This window comes from Notolabrus celidotus, unplaced genomic scaffold, assembly GCF_009762535.1.
Source record: "Notolabrus celidotus isolate fNotCel1 unplaced genomic scaffold, fNotCel1.pri scaffold_144_arrow_ctg1, whole genome shotgun sequence".
NCBI lineage: Eukaryota > Metazoa > Chordata > Actinopteri > Labriformes > Labridae > Notolabrus > Notolabrus celidotus.
Genome location: NW_023260021.1, coordinates 70,964 through 92,616, shown reverse-complemented (window position 1 = coordinate 92,616; position 21,653 = coordinate 70,964). Strand labels below are relative to the sequence as shown.

Genomic DNA, 21,653 nt, shown 5'->3' with positions numbered 1-21,653 from the left:
CATTAAACAAACACACCATAAGAGCTGTAAGGGACAAAACACAAACAAAATGTAAACATTACCATAACCAAAGAAACTACAATAATTACAACACAAACACAAGACAAGTTAAAAGTATTTAAATACAGAAACTATTGAGATGATGGTTGAGACAAATAACTGTTAAAACTACTAAAATGTACACTGAGCTAAATAACCAAACACAAACAAGCAGTGATACTATAAAGGCATTTAAGACAAAACACAAAACAAAGCAAACACAAAATGAGAAAGGTGGTACAGTGTACAAGTTTTCTTACGGTAAACAGGAAGAGAAGAATGTCCTTTTACTGTTAATGTCTGCACAGTTAAGCTCATAGGACTTGGTAGTACAATCCCTTACAGATCAATCAGCACTTGGTGCTGAGTGGGGTAGGGGTGAACCTGCTTCTACCCCCTGGTCATCATTTTGCAGCCCAGATGGGATCCTTTCTCTTGATCCACAGCCATCTGCTGCTTTGTTCGGCAGCTTCCGACACTGATTTGATGGCTTGTCGGCAGACCTGTCCTTGCATTCCCATTCCCTTGAGGAACTTGGTAGTGGATGTGACAACAAACCCTCTACATCCGACCTCCACAGGAAGCACTTGGGCATGCCAGCCGCGTTGTTCTGCCTCGGCTGCTATGTCCGTGTACTTCAGTCGTTTATGTTCATATGCTTCTCCAACTGCAGGATCAATCATCCCGTCTGCAGTCAGACTGTTGAACAGCAGCACTGAATCCTAACTCATTCAGAAGTAGCTGTGCAGATACTCTAAACATCTCTTATCACTGTGTGTTTTTAGCAACATGGTGCAGTTTTCCCTGTGCAATAACTAGCAAGTAGAAAGTGTTAATATCTATTAGATTTCATTTTATATTGTTCTCATTGTTTCACCTTTAATTGTTCTATTTTAACTTGTAAGTAAATTGTCGTGCTCTCCTGTCTCTTGTTGAAAACTGCTGGAACAAAAAAAATGTCCCCAATGAGGGATCAATAAAGTCTATCTTATCTAATCTTAAACCACTTGAATGAGGGATGGATACAAACTTTAACCAGTGCAGAATTATGTTCAACTCATAAATAAATCCAAACTTGTTTTTAAAAAGGGTTGGTGCTCTTAGAAACATTCCAGCAACAGATGACACACCTACCTGTCTATTGTGTGTTTACCTGAAATGATCTCATGCAGCATCTTTTGGGTGAAACCATCTACAGGGAGAGGAGGGGTGGGTGCTTTTTTGAGGTTTGGATATAAAGCTCAAATAAAGGACTTTGCTTTGACTTGAAAACTTTATTAGAGATTAGAGGATCCTAATAAAAGATTGTATTCAATTAAAATAATGATATTTTTAAAAAGTCAAATTTAAACAAACGTGGAGTTGCATGGACTCACCTGCTTGAATGGGCATGATGCAGTTTCCTCATTGAAGTTGAGGAACTTGTTTGATGGTATCAACATGAAATAAGGAGATCACTGGGAGAAATTACAAATCAGGAGTCCAGTGGGAGACTGCAGCCCTGATCGGGAGTGTTGGCAGGTCAGTTTGAACTCTTTTCATCCTGGTAGGAAGTTAGTTAGAGTCAACAGGAACTACAGGAAGCAATGAGTGACTCCACTGAGACTACATCCATGATTTACAGGTGTTCAGGTGTTTCAGTCTAAAGTTCAGAGCTGCTCTGTTACCCTTAAAATGAGTCTTACCTTTGCTCTCATGTATTTACATTATGTACATGTGGAGTTGATTCATGATACATGTGACACTAATGTCACAGTTTATATCCAGCTGACTTCCTGGTGAAAACTATCAAGAATAAACTCACCATGAGTCATGCAGCTTGTATGTGCTGGGGTGGAGCCAAGGTCAGCCCCAGACTGATGGAAGCAAATAGTTACCAACATTAAAATGATAAAGCAAATTTGAAAACTAAATTGCATTAACAGAAATGCTTATTATTTTTCCAAATAAGGGTGAATTTTGTGACTCATAAGTAAAATTAATATTCAATAATCCTATTTGAATTTTAATTTTAATCTTTAACAATGCTAATTATTTTACACAATCAAAATGAAAAAGAAAATGACATTTGCTTTTTAAGAAATCAATAAATCCTCTAAATTATCATAATTCAAATTAAAAAGAAAATTCAAAAATTAAAAAGCATTCACAGAAATGCTTTTTAATTTTCAGAATGAATACACATTTTTTGGCATGGCGTTCTTTGGCAGGGAGACACAGTCAGTCTACAGTCTCACCTGGCTGACCAGGTGGAGCAGAGAAAGGATTCTGAGTTCGGCTCCATGACCAAGTCGAAAGCATCATGGAGACTCTGGCCGAATATTCAGCTGCCATGGACACAGATATTAATGAGGAAGCCCTAACCAACCTGTTATCAGTCCCTGACCACGTCTAGAAGGGTTGCTTCCACTCTGGCAGGTGGTCTTACTGGAAGTTGTCCTGCTCTCATGAAGGGGGTGGTGTTTGAGTGTCTGGTCTCTGGGGGAGGGAGGGCATTGTTGGTAGTTCTCCTTCTCTAGTTGGTAGTTCTCCTGGTGTTTCCTTGTGCCATGTGGGTCGACTGGTCCCAAGTCCAAACCCGCCTCTTCCTTACTGCACCTGTCCTACAATGTCTCCATGTCTGAGAGCAGATTTTGCTGCTCTATGGTTTATACCAACAAACATAATCTATTGTAATGATTGATTGGACCTATAATAGGTGGCATGGTGGAGACGGGTTCTATTCCTGATTGTTGAGAAGAAGTGGACAAGGACAAACTTCCTTTAACAGGCAGAAACCTCCAGCAGGACCAGACTCAGTCCTGTTGTAATGAATGAGCATGTTGTTGTGTTTGTGTGTAGGTGGGCGCTCTGCAATGGATCAGTGTGAGGACAGAGAGGAGGGAGCTCCTCCCTCTAAAACCACTCTGTGTGGGGAACATGAAGCTCAGAGGTAAGATGAGGATCTCTACCTGTCCATGACTCTTCTCCATGTCAGAGCTCAGCACTGAATCACTGCAGAGTCATTATTCATACTCAGAGCTGTGTGTCTGTGTGTGTGTGTTGCAGCCCAGAGCAGCAGCATGGACCAGACTCTGCTCGTCCTGGTCTTGAACCCAGCTGTGTGTCCTTTAAGAGTGACCGATCTAAGGATCTACCAATTAAGTTCAAAGATAGACGTCAGTCTGATTATCTAAGGTAATAATCGATCTCAGCGTTTTTATCAGAATGAAACATCATAAAAGTTTGTAGTAAATTTCAGCAGCACTCAAACATGGAAGATTTTCAGAGTTCATGTTTGTTCATCAGTGTTTGTGATTCTGACAGAGTCCAACGTCAGAGACCAGACTCTCCTGGACCTGGACCCAGCTGTGTGTCCTTAAAGAGTGACAACTCTATGTACAGACTGATTGATTTCAAAGATGGAGAGATTTGTGATGATGAAAGGTAAGACTGTCCTGTGTTTGGAGGAGGATCCATAAGACAGACTCTATCAGATGTAACACTGTGTGTCATTACATAAAGTACATGATATTATATTTGTTCCACAGAGTTCAGAGATCAGAGGCTCCCATTGGTCAGTCTGCCCAGCAGCATCAAACACAGCTGGACTCCATATTGATGGTGAGTAAATGTACAAACACAGCTCCTCCTGAGAATCAGAGCACACACTCATTCTGTTTGGATGTTTCTGTTTCCTGATCACACTGCAAACATCATCTCTGCCTGAATTCTCTTCACACTCAGTGTTTGACTGATTGAATGAAGCCTTACATTTCTGAGCTGCACACAGTCAGAGGTCAGAGGTCATGCTGCTCTCACACAGACTCAGACTTTGGCAGCAGAGTTCCCAAAGTGAGTCCAGTTTGAGGTCTAAACAACAGAAACACTTTGCTTCATGTTAATGACAGCTGCTGCTTTCAGCTTCATTCTAATAAACACATCAGGTCTAAAGTCACTGCAGACTTTTTCTGGATGAAAGCACACCAGGAGATTTCTCCAACAGGAAGTTCATTTCATAGAAACTTGATTTGTAGAAGACAGGACCATCCACAGACTAAGTCCTGAAGCAGCATTGTGATCCAGTCTCCATGCTGGACTCTGCAGACCAGCAGGCTCTCTGTCTGTCACAGATGATCTGATGTTCTGTTTTGTTCTCCTCCAGCTGCTCCAGGAGAACATCATCAGTTTTGTAAAGACAGAGCTGAAGAAGATCCAGAGAGTTCTGAGTCCAGATTACCCAGAATGCTTAGAGAGTCAGAGGGCGGATGAGGATGAAGAGCAGAGGAGGAGCAGAGAGGCCTTTCTGGAGATCACTCTGCACTTCCTGAGGAGAATGAAGCAGGAGGAGCTGGCTGACTGTCTGCAGAGCAGTAAGAGGATTTGAACACATTGAACATGATGGAGAGAGGAAATGGAGACAACATGGGAGAGGTTTACATTTCAAACTCTGCTGTTAATATGATGCACACATTTGGATCACATCTATGAGCTGTGAGAAACTGTTCACAGCTGATGAAGAGATTTCAGAGAGGAGGAGAATCAAATCCATCCTGATGTCTGAAAGTGTAAATTCATCAGACTGATTGTAGCTTCAGATCATTCATCACATTTCTCTTTGGTTCTTTCAGGAACTGGTCCTGCTGCAGAGTGCAGACGTAAACTGAAGTCTGACCTGAAGGAGAAGTTCCAGTGTGTGTTTGAGGGGATCGCTAAAGCAGGAAACCCAACCCTCCTGAACCAGATCTACACAGAGCTCTACATCACAGAGGGAGGGACTGGAGAGGTCAATGATGAACATGAGGTCAGACAGATTGAAGCAGCATCCAGGACCCCACACAGACCAGAGACCACCATCAGACAAGAAGACCTCTTTAAAGGCTCACCTGGAAGAGATCAACCAATCAGAGCAGTGCTGACAAAGGGAGTGGCTGGCATCGGGAAAACAGTCTTAACACAGAAGTTCACTCTGGACTGGGCTGAAGACAAAGACCACCAGGACATCCAGTTCACATTCCCCTTCACTTTCAGAGAGCTGAATGTGCTGAGAGAGAGAAAGTTCAGCTTGGTGGAACTTGTTCATCACTTCTTTACTCAGACCAGAGAAGCAGGACTCTGCAGGTTTGAAGAGTTCCAGGTTGTGTTCATCTTTGACGGTCTGGATGAGTGTCGACTTCCTCTGGACTTCCACAACAATCAGGTCCTGACTGATGTTACAGAGTCCACCTCAGTGGATGTGCTCCTGACAAACCTCATCTGGGGGAACCTGCTCCCCTCTGCTCGCCTCTGGATCACCACACGACCTGCAGCAGCCAATCAGATCCCTCCTGAGTGTGTTGACATGGTGACAGAGGTCAGAGGGTTCACTGACCCTCAGAAGGAGGAGTACTTCAGGAAGAGGTTCAGAGACCAGGAGCAGGCCAGCAGAATCATCTCCCACATCAAGACCTCCAGAAGCCTCCACATCATGTGCCACATCCCGGTCTTCTGCTGGATCACTGCTACAGTTCTGGAGGATGTGCTGAAGACCAGAGAGGGAGGAGAGCTGCCCAGGACCCTGACTCAGATGTACATCCACTTCCTGGTGGTCCAGTCCAAACTGAAGAACATCAAGTACGATAGAGGAGCTGAGACTGATCCACTCTGGAGTCCAGAGAGCAGGAAAATGATCAAGTCTCTGGGAAAACTGGCTTTTGATCAGCTGCAGAAAGGAAACCTGATCTTCTATGAGTCCGACCTGACAGAGTGTGGCATCAAGATCAAGGAAGCCTCAGTGTACTCAGGAGTGTTCACACAGATCTTCAGAGAGGAGAGAGGACTGTACCAGGACCAGGTGTTCTGCTTCATCCACCTGAGTGTTCAGGAGTTTCTGGCTGCTCTTCATGTCCATCTGACCTTCACCAAGTCTGGACTCAACCTGATGGAAAAACAATCAACGTCCCTGACCTCTAAAATCTTTAGAGACAAACCTAAACTGAACCGTCTCCATCAGAGTGCTGTGGACCAGGCCTTACAGAGTCCAAACGGACACCTGGACTTGTTCTTGCGTTTTCTCCTGGGTCTTTCACTGCAGAGCAATCAGACTCTCCTGAGAGGTCTGCTGACACAGACAGGAAGTAGATCACAGACCAATCAGGAAACAGTCCAGTACATCAAGAAGAAGATCAGTGAGGATCTGTCTGCAGAGAGAAGCATCAACCTATTCCACTGTCTGAATGAACTGAATGATCGTTCTCTAGTGGAGGAGATCCAGGAGTCCCTGAGATCAGGATGTCTCTCCACAGAGAAACTGTCTCCTGGTCAGTGGTCAGCTCTAGTCTTCGTCTTACTGTCCTCAGAGAAAGATCTGGACGTGTTTGACCTGAAGAAATACTCTGCTTCAGAGGAGGCTCTTCTGAGGCTGCTGCCAGTGATCAAAGCCTCCAACAAAGCTGTGTGAGTTCATGAGTGAGACATTTTATATATAATTAATTCTGCTCATGACAACTGTGAAAGCATTTGTTGGGTCTTCATTTGTTTGGTCTTCTTGCATTTTCATCTACAGGCTAAGTGGATGTAAGCTGTCAGAGAGAAGCTGTGAAGCTCTGTCCTCAGTCCTCAGCTCACAGTCCTCCAGTCTGACAGAGCTGGACCTGAGTAACAACAACCTGCAGGATTCAGGAGTGAATCTGCTTTCTGCTGGATTCAAAAGTTCACACTGCAAACTGGAAACTCTCAGGTCAGGTTTTCTTTTGATTTTGCTGGAAAATAATATTCATGAATATAACTATAATCTGTAAACTTTTGCTTAGGTCTGACATTTTTTTTCTAACTCCAGACTGTCAGGGTGTCTGATCACAGTGGAAGGCTGTGCTTTTCTGGGCTCATCTCTGAGTTCCAACACCTTCCACCTTAGAGAGCTTGACCTGAGCAACAATGACCTGCAGGATTCAGGAGTGACACAGCTGTCTGTTGGATTGAGAAGTCTAAACTGCAAACTTGAAACTCTCAGGTCAGGTTTTTATTTGATTCTGATGGGGATTCATATGTGAGAATATAATTATGATCAGCAGACTTTTGCTTAGATGTTTTTTTCTAACTCCAGACTGTCAGGATGTCTGATCAGAAAGGAAGGCTGTGCATCTCTGGGCTCAGCTTTGAGCTCCAACCCCTTCCACCTTAGAGAACTGGACCTCAGTAACAACAACCTGAAGGATTCAGGAGTGAATCTGCTGTCTGCTGGATTCAAAAGTCAACACTGGAAACTGGAAATTCTTAGGTCAAATTTTCTGTTGATTCTGCTGGAAAATAATATTTATGAATATAACTATAATCTGTAAACTTTTGCTTAGGTCTGACATTTTTTTTCTAACTCCAGACTGTCAGGGTGTCTGATCACAGTGGAAGACTGTGCTTTTCTGGCCTCATCTCTTAGTTCCAACCCCTTCCACCTTAGAGCGCTTGACCTGAGCAACAATGACCTGCAGGATTCAGGAGTGACACAGCTGTCTGTTGGATTGAGAAGTCTAAACTGCAAACTTGAAACTCTCAGGTCAGGTTTTTGTTTGATTCTGATGGGGATTCATATGTGAGAATATAGTTATGATCAGCAGACTTTTGCTTAGATGTGCTGTATTTTTCTTACTCCAGACTGACAGGGTGTCTGATCAGAGAGGAAGGCTGTGCATCTCTGGGCTCAGCTTTGAGCTCCAACCCCTTCCACCTTAGAGAGCTGGACCTGAGTAACAACAACCTGCAGGATTCAGGAGTGAATCTGCTGTCTGCTGGATTCAAAAGTCAACACTGGAAACTGGAAATTCTTAGGTCAAATTTTCTGTTGATTCTGCTGGAAAATAATATTTATGAATATAACTATAATCTGTAAACTTTTGCTTAGGTCTGACATTTTTTTTCTAACTCCAGACTGTCAGGGTGTCTGATCACAGTGGAAGGCTGTGCTTTTCTGGCCTCATCTCTGAGTTCCAACCCCTTCCACCTTAGAAAGCTTGACCTGAGCAACAATGACCTGCAGGATTCAGGAGTGACACAGCTGTCTGTTGGATTGAGAAGTCTAAACTGCAAACTTGAAACTCTCAGGTCAGGTTTTTATTTGATTCTGATGGGGATTCATATGTGAGAATATAGTTATGATCAGCAAACTTTTGCTTAGATGTGCAGTTTTTTTCTAACTTCAGTCTGTCAGGGTGTCTGATCACAGAGAGAGGCTGTGCTTCTCTGGGCTCAGCTTTGAGCTCCAACCCCTTCCACCTTAGAGAGCTGGACCTGAGCAACAATGACCTGCAGGATTCAGGAGTGACACAGCTGACTGTTGGATTCAAAAGTCAACACTGCAAACTGGAAACCCTCAGGTCAGATTTTCTGTTGATTTTGCTCAAAAATAATATGCATGAATCTGATTATAATCAGAGTTTTTTTTTTTAAACTCCAGTCTGTCAGGGTGTCTGATCACAGAGGACGGCTGTGCTTCTTTGGCATTAGCTCTGAGCTCCAACCCTTCGCACCTTAGAGAGCTGGACCTGAGCTACAATCATCCAGGAGACTCAGGTGTCAAGCAGCTGTCTGCTCGACTGAAGGATCCACACAACAGACTGGATACACTGAGGTATAACATGACAAGAGATCAAACACTGAATGTGTAAAATAAAATTCTAATTTTATTTTAAAAAATCTTACTTTTCTTATTCCTTTGAGGAAAAAAAAAAGTAAATTCAAAGTACTGGCTGCATGGGTTAAACAATCAGATCAAAATAGTATTCATTTAGCTTCATCAGCACAGATATACTGTTCTACTGACAAGCAAAGGTTGAGTAGGAATCATCTTTACTGATTTCAAAGAGGACATGAGAAGCAGAATCTGGACTTTATGGATCCAAAGTCCTTCAGCCATTGAAACAGCTCAGACTAACACTTGCTATAGACACATTGGGTCTCATTCACTAATAAATGCGTAGAAATGTTCTTACTCTGCGTATAGAATAAGGGCTTACACAAAATCACTGTCGGATTCATGACACATGCTTACCAGCCAACTTTGCTCTCCCCACCGTGTGTATGTTAGTGAATCAGAATCATTCTAAATCGACAGGCGTGTGCCCGCAGCCTGCAACCAGCATACTACCACGCCCCAATTCATCCATATAAGGACATCTGTTCGCTGCATCAAGTCAAGAGGGGTAGAGGTGATTGTTTCGGAGGTTGAGGCAAGATAACCAACACTTTACTGAAGTGTGTCAGGAGGAGGAGGAGTCACCATGACAGAAACATGAAGCCTGGGTTTCTTACTGAGGCTGTTAATGCTGTGTCTCCTGAGGTTCACACTGTGGATCAGGTTAAGAAAAGAAGGTTTGATATTAAAGTGGACGCAAAAAAAACGATTAGCAGAACAGAAAGAAGGAAGGAAACTGGAGGAGGACAAGGACCACCTGATCTAACAGCTCAGGATTAAAGAACGCCTGTGATTAGTGGAGACACCTCCATATCAGGAATATGTTCCTGATATGAGGGATGAAGTGATGATATTCAACCATCACCTAATGGTCATTCATTTAATTTAATGAACACGGCACGCCACAATTATCTTCCACACGTTCTCAGGGGTGTAGAGTAACTCACCACCAGCTGTGTCCAAACACATCCAACGAGCCCTCAGCAGCCCAAATGTGCGCTCCACTGTGTCGGCATGGACGTTGTTATAGCTCACCTCTTTGTAGCTAACCTTGAAATAAAACCTTGTAAATAGAAAGTGTGAAGAGTTTTCTGCCTTTCTTTTTTCCACATGGCTATATGACAGTCATCTGCCTTTTTTCTTTTACTGACAGTAGTTTAAATAAGTCATGCATTTAGTTTAAAGTATGTGTTTACATTTTCTGAGGAAGTTGGTCGTCATCATTTGTGCGTACGCATGGTCTGAGGAAGTTCTATTTTTGTCTTCAGTGTAAGAACAAATTCAAGTAAGAATATATTGATGAATCCCAGATTTGAGCTTCAAACATTTATACGCACTGTTAGTGAATGAGGCCCAATGACTTTGGTCCATGTTCTGTACATTACACACTCCAGTGAATCCTGCTCCTGCCAGGTGTGATGCTTTTACTCCATCTCCTCATTTATATTTACAAGAGAGCCCACTCCTTCATATCTCTATCTGCAGACACTGTTTAGATTGAAAGTCTATTTAGAATGAGCTTTTTACCTGCAGAGTGAACACAAGCCCTAAAAGAAGAAATGAGTCTCTTTTTAAAGGAGGAAAATAAAGTCTCCATGTTGGAGGACAGAGCAACAGCCAGCCTTTGCTTTTTGAATCTTTGACTTCTTCTTTTTCTCCGAGTATCTCAACACTGTCAGAAAAAGAGACAGAGTGATGGAGACAGCTGGCTCAGAGGAGTTTCAGCCTGTTTCTCTGTCACAGGGACAAACTGAGGAACACTGCTTCATGTTGAACAGCAGGTAGGACTCATGTTGGACTGAACATCACTCTGACTGTGTTTCTTCCTCCAGGGTGGACCATGGTGGAGAGCAGAGGTTAAAACCTGGACTGAAGAAGTGTAAGTGTGGAATCAGTTTGACTCATGAGGACCAAACAGCAGACTGTCAGCTAACAAAGAATAAAGCCTTCAGGTGTGTCTGATGATAAACTGCTGCTGTGTTGTGTCTTTGTCTCTCCATCAGATGTCTGTGAACTCACTCTGGACTCAAACACAGCAAACAGATACCTCAGACTGTCTGAAGACAACAGGGAGGTGACATATGTGAGAGAGGATCAGTCATATCCTGATCATCCAGACAGATTTGACCGCTGGACTCAGCTGCTGTGTAGAGATGGTCTGACTGGTCGCTGTTACTGGGAGGTCGAGTGTAGAGGATGGGTTGATATATCAGTGAGTTACAGAGGAATCAGAAGGAAAGGAGAAAGTAACGACTGTGTGTTTGGATGGAATGATCAGTCCTGGAGTCTGAGCTGCTCTGATAAAGGTTACTCTGTCCGTCACAATAAGAGAAGAACAGACCTCCCTCTCTCCTCGTCCTCTGTCTCTCACAGAGTAGCAGTGTATGTGGACTGTCCTGCTGGCACTCTGTCCTTCTACAGAGTCTCCTCTGACTCTCTGATCCACCTCCACACCTTCAGGACCACCTTCACTGAACCTCTGTATCCTGGGTTTAGGTTGTGGTTATCTGGTTCCTCAGTGCGTCTGTGTTCTGTGTAGGACGGAGAGTCTCCTCCTCTCTACACAAACACAAACTGAGTATTTGACTGTTTCTGTCACATCAGCATGAACGTCTGTTATCAAAGAGCATGACTCCACGGAAAAGTGTCAGACTGAACTTTAGTTATTCACATCTCTATTGTGAAAAACATCAAGCCTCATTCATCCTTTTTTCTTCTTCAATGTAATCAAAGAAAGTTTGTGAGAACAGTCTGAATCAGATCCATTAAACTGTTCTTCACCTGCAGAGATTTTCCCCCCTGTGTTTAAACTGATGAAGCCATGTCCTCATGAGACTGCAGGGTGGTTTGCACACAAACATCCAAATCAGACAGAAGCTGAGAGGAGAGCAGCAGGGATCTGGTGATGTACTTTGACTAATGATTTTTGTTTGATGGAAATAAAAACACTTATTTGGACGACACTGTTGTGTGGTGTGCTGACAGCATATAACCAGATGTTTCCAGCTGTACTTACCTCTAACCAAACAGCATCAGTCCATCAGAGATTAGACAGTATACCTACAGTATACCTACAGGATGAGAGCCCACAGCTCAGCTCTGTACAGCACAGAGTGGAGATGTGGCAGCTCATCTCAGTCATAATCAGGTGCAAAACTGAATTCGACCTCTAGATGGAGCAGATAGTGGGGCAAATGATGTGTGATTCTTTGTGTTCACGTACTGCCACCTAGAGGCTGATTTGAAGAACTACCTGTGACTAGGAAGTTTAAGAGTGAACTCACCTTACTGTGTTGTTAAGAGGCTGTCTGTGTCCACTACTTTATTAGATAAGTGCAGTCCATAGACATTACATCAGAGAAAGGAAAGGTCATATCTTATTGTTTAACCCCGCCCCCTATCACCCAGGTTAACAGGAAGTACTCAATACTTGAAGTCAGTTGTAGATAAAGTACCTTTAACTTTGTCTGGAGTAGATTCACAGATCAGAACTTTTACTTCTACTCCAGTAACACATCATCAGAGTCACTGTTCCTTTATTGTAGTATTTTAGAACTCTGTTCATCCCTGGCGGGACTTAGTTTGAGTCAACAGCAACTACAGAAGGCAATGGATGACTACATCCATGTTTTATAAGTATAAACTGTACTTTGAGACCTTTATGATCCATCTTACAACTTGTGATTCTGTTAAAATTTGACTGCAGTCATTCAGGTGTTTCAGTCTAAAGTTCAGAGCGGCTCTGTTATCCTTAAAGAACACTTCAGTGTGAAGGTGAACACAGAGAGTTTAGACTTCATGTGAAGAATGCTGAAAACCTCCTTCTGTCAGTTCCATGTTTGTTCTCTCTGCTTGGTTTCCTGTTTGAAGCTGCTGATTCATTTCACCATCAGAAGGTAACCTAACACACACTGTTCATCATGTTTGTGTGAGTCTGTTTAACTGACCTGAGAACAGTACAGATGGTGGTAGAGATGTGATGTGTTGTTTGTGGCTGTGCTGGTAGATACGTCTGATCTAAAAGTAAATTTAACAGATTTGATGTGAACAAATATTGTTTCAGTCATCTAGAGGTGGAGTTGTCATGCTCTAACTAGTTGCTGAATAGTCAGTTTGACTACACTGATAAATATTACAGCACAGTGACCTCCAGCTCTCAGCAGACAGTAAATATTTCACTTTAACAACACGAGGCTGTTAGCACCAGAGTTTGTGAATCAGGTGTTATTTGTAATGAGGTTCATTTGAATAGAAAAGGGTCTGCTTTGATCTAAATGAATGCATAACAGCTCATTTAAATGTATTCAAACAACACGGGTGCACAGAGATGCCATTTTCTCTGCGGTGCAGTTTGTGCAACATTCAACTTTTTCTCAGGCACCAACTGTAAAGTTGTGCACACTGAAATCAACAACAACATTTCTCCACATTTAGCTCTAACATGTATTAAAACGTGGTGGTTTAGGCGTTTGGATTCCATTATTCTCTCATTTCTGTGGGATTATAAAATACACAGAATAGGTAAGACTCACCTCTGTAAACCTAAGACACATGGAGGGTTGGCCTTGCCCAACTTCATATACTATTATTGGGCTGTTCCAAAATCCGCTCCATTGTCTGCTTGTTGGATGACACAGCAGTGCTACCCAGTGGGTTAGAGATGGAGAGGGAGGATTGTTTACCTTTTGCCATTGGTGCAATTGTTTTGTCACCTGTACCGCTAAGGAAATCAAACTATAACAGCAACCCGGTTATTCATAACACCATACGAATTTGGAAACAAATTACTCAACATATTAAACTCAGGGCAATGTCTTTCTCCCTCCCGATAGCAGCGAACCCCTCTTTTGCTCCATCGAATGTAGATGGTGCTTTTCTTGCATGGAGGGACATGGGAATATACAGTATTGGTGATCTGTACTTGGAGGGGGTGTTTGCATCTTTCCAACAGCTTAAAGGGAAATATGGCCTGCCATGTCAGGATTTCTTTAGATATTTACAGGTGAGGAGTTACGTGAGATCACATATGCCGGCCTTTGAAAGTGCAAGGCCCGACAAACTGGATAGCTGTCTTAAGCATCTTGATGGGTCAAAAAGTCTAATCTTCAACCTGTACAGTGCATTTCAGACTATGGCCCTCAGAGTCTCTGACACCCTTAAGGCAGGATGGGAGGCAGAACTTGGGGAACAATTATCAGAGGACACCTGGAATGAAAGCTTGAAGTTTGTGCACGAGTGTTCCATTAATGCGCGACATTGTTTGATTCAATTTAAAATTTTGCACAGACTGCACTATTCAAAGTCTAAATTGCACAGAATATTCCCAGAAATTTCACCACACTGTGATAAATGCAATTCAACAGAATCAAATCTAACACACAGTTATGTCCTGTGTCCCAGCTTGCAAAATTTCTGGATTGGAATCTTGAATTTTCTTTCACAAGTTCTGGGGGTGGAGATTAAACCCGATCCCATATTGATCATCTTCGGGGTGTCGGAGGGGCTCAGGAACCTCCAAGTCTCTGAGCGCTGTCTTTTATCTTATGGGCTGCTCACTGCTAAGAAACTGATCCTCCTATTTTGGAAGAAGAAAGAAGCACCTACCCTCAAAGTATGGTTAACAGAGATTACAGACACACTTCACTTAGAGAGAATTAGATTTGTTCTTAACAACAGACTTGAGAAGTTTGAGAAAATTTGGCGCCCACTGATCTCCTTTTTGCAGAATTGAAATGATCAACTTTGTGTACACTGTCAGGAAGCACTCCTTGGGAGGGTTGAGGGAGGGGGAGGGTGGGATAGTTATAGTTCTAGTTCTACTGTCTACTCTATGAGGAAGACAGCTTTGCCTGATAATAAGGAATTAAGAATCCAAATTAGTGACGATGTAATGTCTGTAAGGCCAGGCTTTTGATTTATAATGTTACATGAAAATTGAATGTCGATGTGGATGCTTTGTGGAGATCCTGTTTTTCCTTAATAAACATATTGAAACACAAAACGTGGTGGGAATTTTAAGAGTCACTTTTTATCACATGTAGAGCAATATTTGATGAAAAAGACGAAACATCTCCTTCATTCAGTTTACAGTCAGGATCAAACTGTTCAAACCTGCAGAAGTCATATTAATATTTGCTTTCTCAGAAGGCTATGACAGCAGAACAGTTAAATCAATATTTATATCTAACAGGATCCAACACAACACTGACTGACCTTCACATAAATACCAACACTCTTTATTAACAGATTGTACAATGATTGATTCAAAACCTTTTATTTTTCATAAAAATTCAGAATTCAGAAATAATTATCTCATGAAGTCAGAAAAACAGGATCTTCTTCTCGAGTGAATGCACTATGCCTCTGTTTGCCTGGAAGTGTTATTACTTTATGAGTTAATAACAGGATCACACGTCAATCATATGGTCCCTTATGGTGTGATTACCATTCAGTCCAAAGTACAGCAGCAACAAGAGTCAATCATTAACTGCTCTTAAAGAAATAAAATAAGTTCCAGGAAGAGTTCACTCAACATTTAAAAACATTAAAGAAATACTGCTGAAATATATATTTGAAGTTAGAACATTCAGTCTTATAATCAGCCCCAAGCAACCCCATATGGGATAAGTGGTCCAGACAATGGATGGATGGATCAACATTAAAGAAACCATGTAATGATGCTATGAAATGCATTTATAAACATAGCACAAAAAGTAAGGACATTTGTGTTTGGTAGATTTTCTTTGTTGTAACAATGCTTCTTGGTAATAAATCTGAAACTGTTGGAAAGCCTGAGTATTTGGTTTGCGCCCGTTGTGTTGGTCACTCTAGCACGGTCAAGGTCAGGCCATTCCATCCTCTCCACTCTAAAACTCTGGAGGTAGTCTCTGAGAAACCCCGCTCTGTTGGGGCGAGCGATGTCATCTTGGAGGATAGAGTTCGGTCCCAGACTGTGGAGATGTAGGATTGCCACTGGCTGCAGAAACTCATCTCAATATCTCTCTGTATTGAGATTTCCTCCAATGACGACCAGCCTCGTTTGTCCAGTGAGGGAGATGCCGCCCCACACCATCACAGTGCCTATACCAAAAGATGTTACTCTATGGGTGCAGCAATAAGCATAGCATTCTCCACATGTCCTCCACACTTAGACCCTAAAGGTTGATTTGTACTTCTGCATCGAATCGACGGCATAGCCTACGCCGGGGGTCCACGTAGCTCCCGTACCTATGCAGAGGCCTACACACGTAGCTGACGTGCACCTCCTCCAAAATGTAACTATGCGTAGAATCAACACGGGCTGCAAGCCGCAAACCTCGACTGTAAATCTGTAGAAAACGGCCTATGGTTACTGAGTGAAACAGTCTTCTTCAGGTGTCATCTTCTTGGCATGTCCACTTCACAGCCTGTCTCTGACGTCCCCCTGTTATGTGGAACTTGGTCTTCACTTTGGAGATGGTACTATAGCTCACTCCAAATAATGCTGTAACTTGGTTTTGCGGAACACCAGCTTGAAGTTGTCGTATCGCACAAGCCCTATCCAGATCACTCCAACATGGCATGCTGATTCTTGGAGCAGATGACTACTGACCTCTGCAGCAGGGCCCATGCTCACAGGTGCCAAAATCTCAATAGAGTCGATAGCAACAGTAGATTAAGCTGTTTATTCTTTGTTTATATAGCCCCAGATCACAGCGCATTTTATCTGAGCACTTTGCAGCATTTAGCAAGTTACAGTGGCAAGGACAAACTTCCTTTAGTGCGAGTCCTGTTGTGTAAATCCTGTTGTAATGCATGAGCATGTTGTTGTGTTTGTGTGTAGGTGGGCGCTCTGCAATGAATCGAGATGTGGACACAGAGAAGGGAGATCCTCCCTCTAAAAGCACTCTGTGGAGGGAACATGAAGGTCACAGGTAAGATGAGGATCTCTATCTGTCCATCACTCTTCTCCATGTCAGAGATCAGCACTATTCATACTCAGAGCAGTGTGTGTGTTTGTGTGTTGCAGCCCAAAGCAGAAGTATGGACCACACTCTGCTGGACCTGGACCCAGCTGTGTGTCCTTGAAGAGTGACAACTCTCTGCAAAGACCTATTAATTTCAAAGACGGGCGTCAGTCTGATCATCTAAGGTAATAATTGATCTCATTCTGTTTATCAGAATTAAAGCTTGTAGTAAATTTCAGCAGCACTCAAACTTGGAAGATTTTCAGAGTTCATGTTTGTTCATCAGTGTTTGTGATTCTGTCAGAGTCAAACATGAGAGACCAGACTCTCCTGGACCTGGACCCAGCTGTGTGTCCTTAAAGAGTGACCGATCTATGGGTCTACGAAATCATTTCAAAGATGGAGAGATTTGTGATGATGAAAGGTAAGACTGTCCTGTGTTTGGAGGAGGATCCATAAGACAGACTCTATCAGATGTAACACTGTGTGTCATTACATAAAGTACATGATATTATATTTGTTCCACAGAGTTCAGAGATCAGAGGCTCCCATTGGTCAGTCTGCCCAGCTGCATCAAACACAGCTGGACTCCATATTGATGGTGAGTAAATGTACAAACACAGCTCCTCCTGAGAATCAGAGCACACACTCATTCTGTTTGGATGTTTCTGTTTCCTGATCACACTGCAAACATCATCTCTGCCTGAATTCTCTTCACACTCAGTGTTTGACTGATTGAATGAAGCCTTACATTTCTGAGCTGCACACAGTCAGAGGTCAGAGGTCATGCTGCTCTCACACAGACTCAGACTTTGGCAGCAGAGTTCCCAAAGTGAGTCCAGTTTGAGGTCTAAACAACAGAAACACTTTGCTTCATGTTAATGACAGCTGCTGCTTTCAGCTTCATTCTAATAAACACATCAGGTCTAAAGTCACTGCAGACTTTTTCTGGATGAAAGCACACCAGGAGATTTCTCCAACAGGAAGTTCATTTCAGAGAAACTTGACTTGTAGAAGACAGGACCATCCACAGACTAAGTCCTGAAGCAGCACCTGTGATCCAGTCTCCATGCTGGACTCTGCAGACCAGCAGGCTCTCTGTCTGTCACAGATGATCTGATGTTCTGTTTTGTTCTCCTCCAGCTGCTCCAGGAGAACATCATCCGTTTTGTAAAGACCGAGCTGAAGGAGATCCAGAGAGTTCTGAGTCCAGATTACCCAGAATGCTTAGAGAGTCAGAGGGAGGATGAGGATGAAGAGCAGAGGAGGAGCAGAGAGGCCTTTCTGGAGATCACTCTGCACTTCCTGAGGAGAATGAAGCAGGAGGAGCTGGCTGACTGTCTGCAGAGCAGTAAGAGGATTTGAACACATTGAACATGATGGAGAGAGGAAATGGAGACAACATGGGAGAGGTTTACATTTCAAACTCTGCTGTTAATATGATGCACACATTTGGATCACATCTATGAGCTGTGAGAAACTGTTCACAGCTGATGAAGAGATTTCAGAGAGGAGGAGAATCAAATCCATCCTGATGTCTGAAAGTGTAAATTCATCAGACTGATTGTAGCTTCAGATCATTCATCACATTTCTCTTTGGTTCTTTCAGGAACTGTTGCTGCCAGAGTGCAGACGTAAACTGAAGTCTGACCTGAAGGAGAAGTTCCAGTGTGTGTTTGAGGGGATCGCTAAAGCAGGAAACCCAACCCTCCTGAACCAGATCTACACAGAGCTCTACATCACAGAGGGAGGGACTGGAGAGGTCAATGATGAACATGAGGTCAGACAGATTGAAGCAGCATCCAGGACCCCACACAGACCAGAGACCACCATCAGACAAGAAGACATCTTTAAAGGCTCACCTGGAAGAGATCAACCAATCAGAGCAGTGCTGACAAAGGGAGTGGCTGGCATCGGGAAAACAGTCTTAACACAGAAGTTCACTCTGGACTGGGCTGAAGACAAAGACCACCAGGACATCCAGTTCACATTCCCCTTCACTTTCAGAGAGCTGAATGTGCTGAGAGAGAGAAAGTTCAGCTTGGTGGAACTTGTTCATCACTTCTTTACTCAGACCAGAGAAGCAGGACTCTGCAGGTTTGAAGAGTTCCAGGTTGTGTTCATCTTTGACGGTCTGGATGAGTGTCGACTTCCTCTGGACTTCCACAACAATCAGGTCCTGACTGATGCTACAGAGTCCACCTCAGTGGATGTGCTGCTGACAAACCTCATCAGGGGGAACCTGCTCCCCTCTGCTCGCCTCTGGATCACCACAAGACCTGCAGCAGCCAATCAGATCCCTCCTGAGTGTGTTGACATGGTGACAGAGGTCAGAGGGTTCACTGACCCTCAGAAGGAGGAGTACTTCAGGAAGAGGTTCAGAGACCAGGAGCAGGCCAGCAGAATCATCTCCCACATCAAGACCTCCCGAAGCCTCCACATCATGTGCCACATCCCGGTCTTCTGCTGGATCACTGCTACAGTTCTGGAGGATGTGCTGAAGACCAGAGAGGGAGGAGAGCTGCCCAGGACCCTGACTCAGATGTACATCCACTTCCTGGTGGTCCAGTCCAAACTGAAGAGCATCAAGTATGATGGAGGAGCTGAGACAGATCCACTCTGGAGTCCAGAGAGCAGGAAGATGATCCAGTCTCTGGGAAAACTGGCTTTTGATCAGCTGCAGAAAGGAAACCTGATCTTCTATGAGTCCGACCTGACAGAGTGTGGCATCAAGATCAAGGAAGCCTCAGTGTACTCAGGAGTGTTCACACAGATCTTCAGAGAGGAGAGAGGACTGTACCAGGACCAGGTGTTCTGCTTCATCCACCTGAGCGTTCAGGAGTTTCTGGCTGCTCTTCATGTCCATCTGACCTTCACCAAGTCTGGACTCAACCTGATGGAAGAAACAACCTGGTCCCGGATCTCTAAACTCTTTGAGACAAACCTAAACTGAAACGTCTCCATCAGAGTGCTGTGGACCAGGCCTTACAGAGTCCAAACTGGACACCTGGACTTGTTCCTGCGCTTCCTCCTGGGTCTTTCACTGCAGACCAATCAGACTCTCCTGAGAGGTCTGCTGACACAGACAGGAAGTAGCTCACAGACCAATCAGGAAACAGTCCAGTACATCAAGAAGAAGATCAGTAAGGATCTGTCTGCAGAGAGAAGCATCAACCTGTTCCACTGTCTGAATGAACTGAATGATCGTTCTCTAGTGGAGGAGATCCAGGAGTCCCTGAGATCAGGACGTCTCTCCACAGAGAAACTGTCTCCTGGTCAGTGGTCAGCTCTGGTCTTCGTCTTACTGTCCTCAGAGAAAGATCTGGACGTGTTTGACCTGAAGAAATACTCTGCTTCAGAGGAGGCTCTTCTGAGGCTGCTGCCAGTGATCAAAGCCTCCAACAAAGCTGTGTGAGTTCATGAGTGAGACATTTTATATATAATTAATTCTGCTCATGACAACTGTGAAAGCATTTGTTTGGTCTTCTTACTTTTCCTTTTACAGGCTGAGTGGATGTAACCTGTCAGAGAGAAGCTGTGAAGCTCTGTCCTCAGTCCTCAGCTCACAGTCCTCCAGTCTGAGAGAGCTGGACCTGAGTAACAACAACCTGCAGGATTCAGGAGTGAAGATTCTGTCTGATGGATTGGGAAATCCACACTGTAAACTGGAAACTCTCAGGTCAGGTTTTCTGTTTATTCTACTGGACAGAAATCTTTGAGAGTATATTTAGAATTGGTAGACTTTTGCTCAATTTGACTGTTTTCCAACTTCAGATTGTCAGGGTGTGTGATCACAGAGGAAGGCTGTGCTTCTCTGGCCTCAGCTCTGAGCTCCAGCCCCTCCCACCTTAGAGAGCTGGACCTGAGCTACAACCATCCGGGAGACTCAGGTGTTGAGCAGCTCTCTGCTCGACTGAAGGATCCAGACAGCAGACTGGATACACTGAGGTATAACATGACAAGAGCTCAAACACTGAATGTGTAAAAGAAAACATTTCACATTAAAAGCATCTTACTTTGATTATTCCTTTGAGAGGAGTGATTGGGACTGAATCAGGCACTCACTCACTAAATGTTAATAAACTGATAAGCTTTCATTATCAGCTGACTGATCAGGTGAACGACAGCTGTCCTGTCTTCTTAAAGTGAAATCTGACAGTGTCTACGTTTAGAGAGAATCATGACGCAGACTGAATCGTCTTTTCTTTCAGCATCATGAGTAAAGGTTGTAGATTTAGATACATGAGGACTCTCTTCATTGTTGACACCATATATCTCCTTAGATGTTCTCTGATATTTCATTTATTGTCTTTAAACATGTCATCATGTAACACACTATCCTTTGTATTAACAACATCATCACTTCACTTCTTTAGTGGTTATGTTATATACAGAAAAAGTCAGATGTGACTATTCATCAAATTAAATTGTGTGAACAGAAAGAAAACAGATATTTCATTGAAGGAATATAATTATTATTAATAATGTGTAGAAATAAAAAGACCTAATCTCTAATGTCGCCTTTACACCAGGCGCAGGAATGTTTTGTGTTCACTCGATCTATTAGCGGTCAAAATCACATGTGCACAAGCGCCAAAGATGCACATTTTCACGAGAGGGAGGGGGGTTCCCACGCCACATCATCCTGTTGTTATCAAACAAGGTTGAGCTTACGGACATTAAGTGGGGAAGCCAGTTTTGCTAAAAGGGCAGAGCTAACTTCCTACTACAACCCATAGCTGGATTCAAGGGACAAAGTTTTTCACAACTCAGCAGATAATCCTCCTCACTCTCTGTCCTCCCTCTCTGTCCTCACTCTGTCCTCACTCTCTGTCCTCCCTCTCTGTCCTCCCTCTCTGTCCTCACTCTGTCCTCACTCTCTGTCCTCCCTCTCTGTCCTCCCTCTCTGTCCTCACTCTCTGTCCTCACTCTCTGTCCTCATTCTCTGTCCTCATTCTCTGTCCTCACTCTCTGTCCTCACTCTCTGTCCTCACTCTCTGTCCTCACTCTCTGTCCTCACTCTC

The 21,653-nt window shown here is 43.5% G+C and overlaps 1 long non-coding RNA gene and 1 pseudogene across 1 annotated transcript; both read left to right on the top strand.

Moving 5' to 3' along the window:
- Positions 1-1,430: 1,430 nt before the first annotated feature.
- Positions 1,431-3,484, top strand: LOC117808723. The gene is made up of 4 exons (XR_004630385.1): positions 1,431-1,560; positions 2,881-2,971; positions 3,088-3,216; positions 3,346-3,484. It is a non-coding gene; the product is annotated as an uncharacterized LOC117808723 (long non-coding RNA).
- A 1,200-nt stretch (positions 3,485-4,684) lies between these two features.
- On the top strand, positions 4,685-11,646 carry LOC117808720 (annotated as a pseudogene).
- Positions 11,647-21,653: the final 10,007 nt, after the last annotated feature.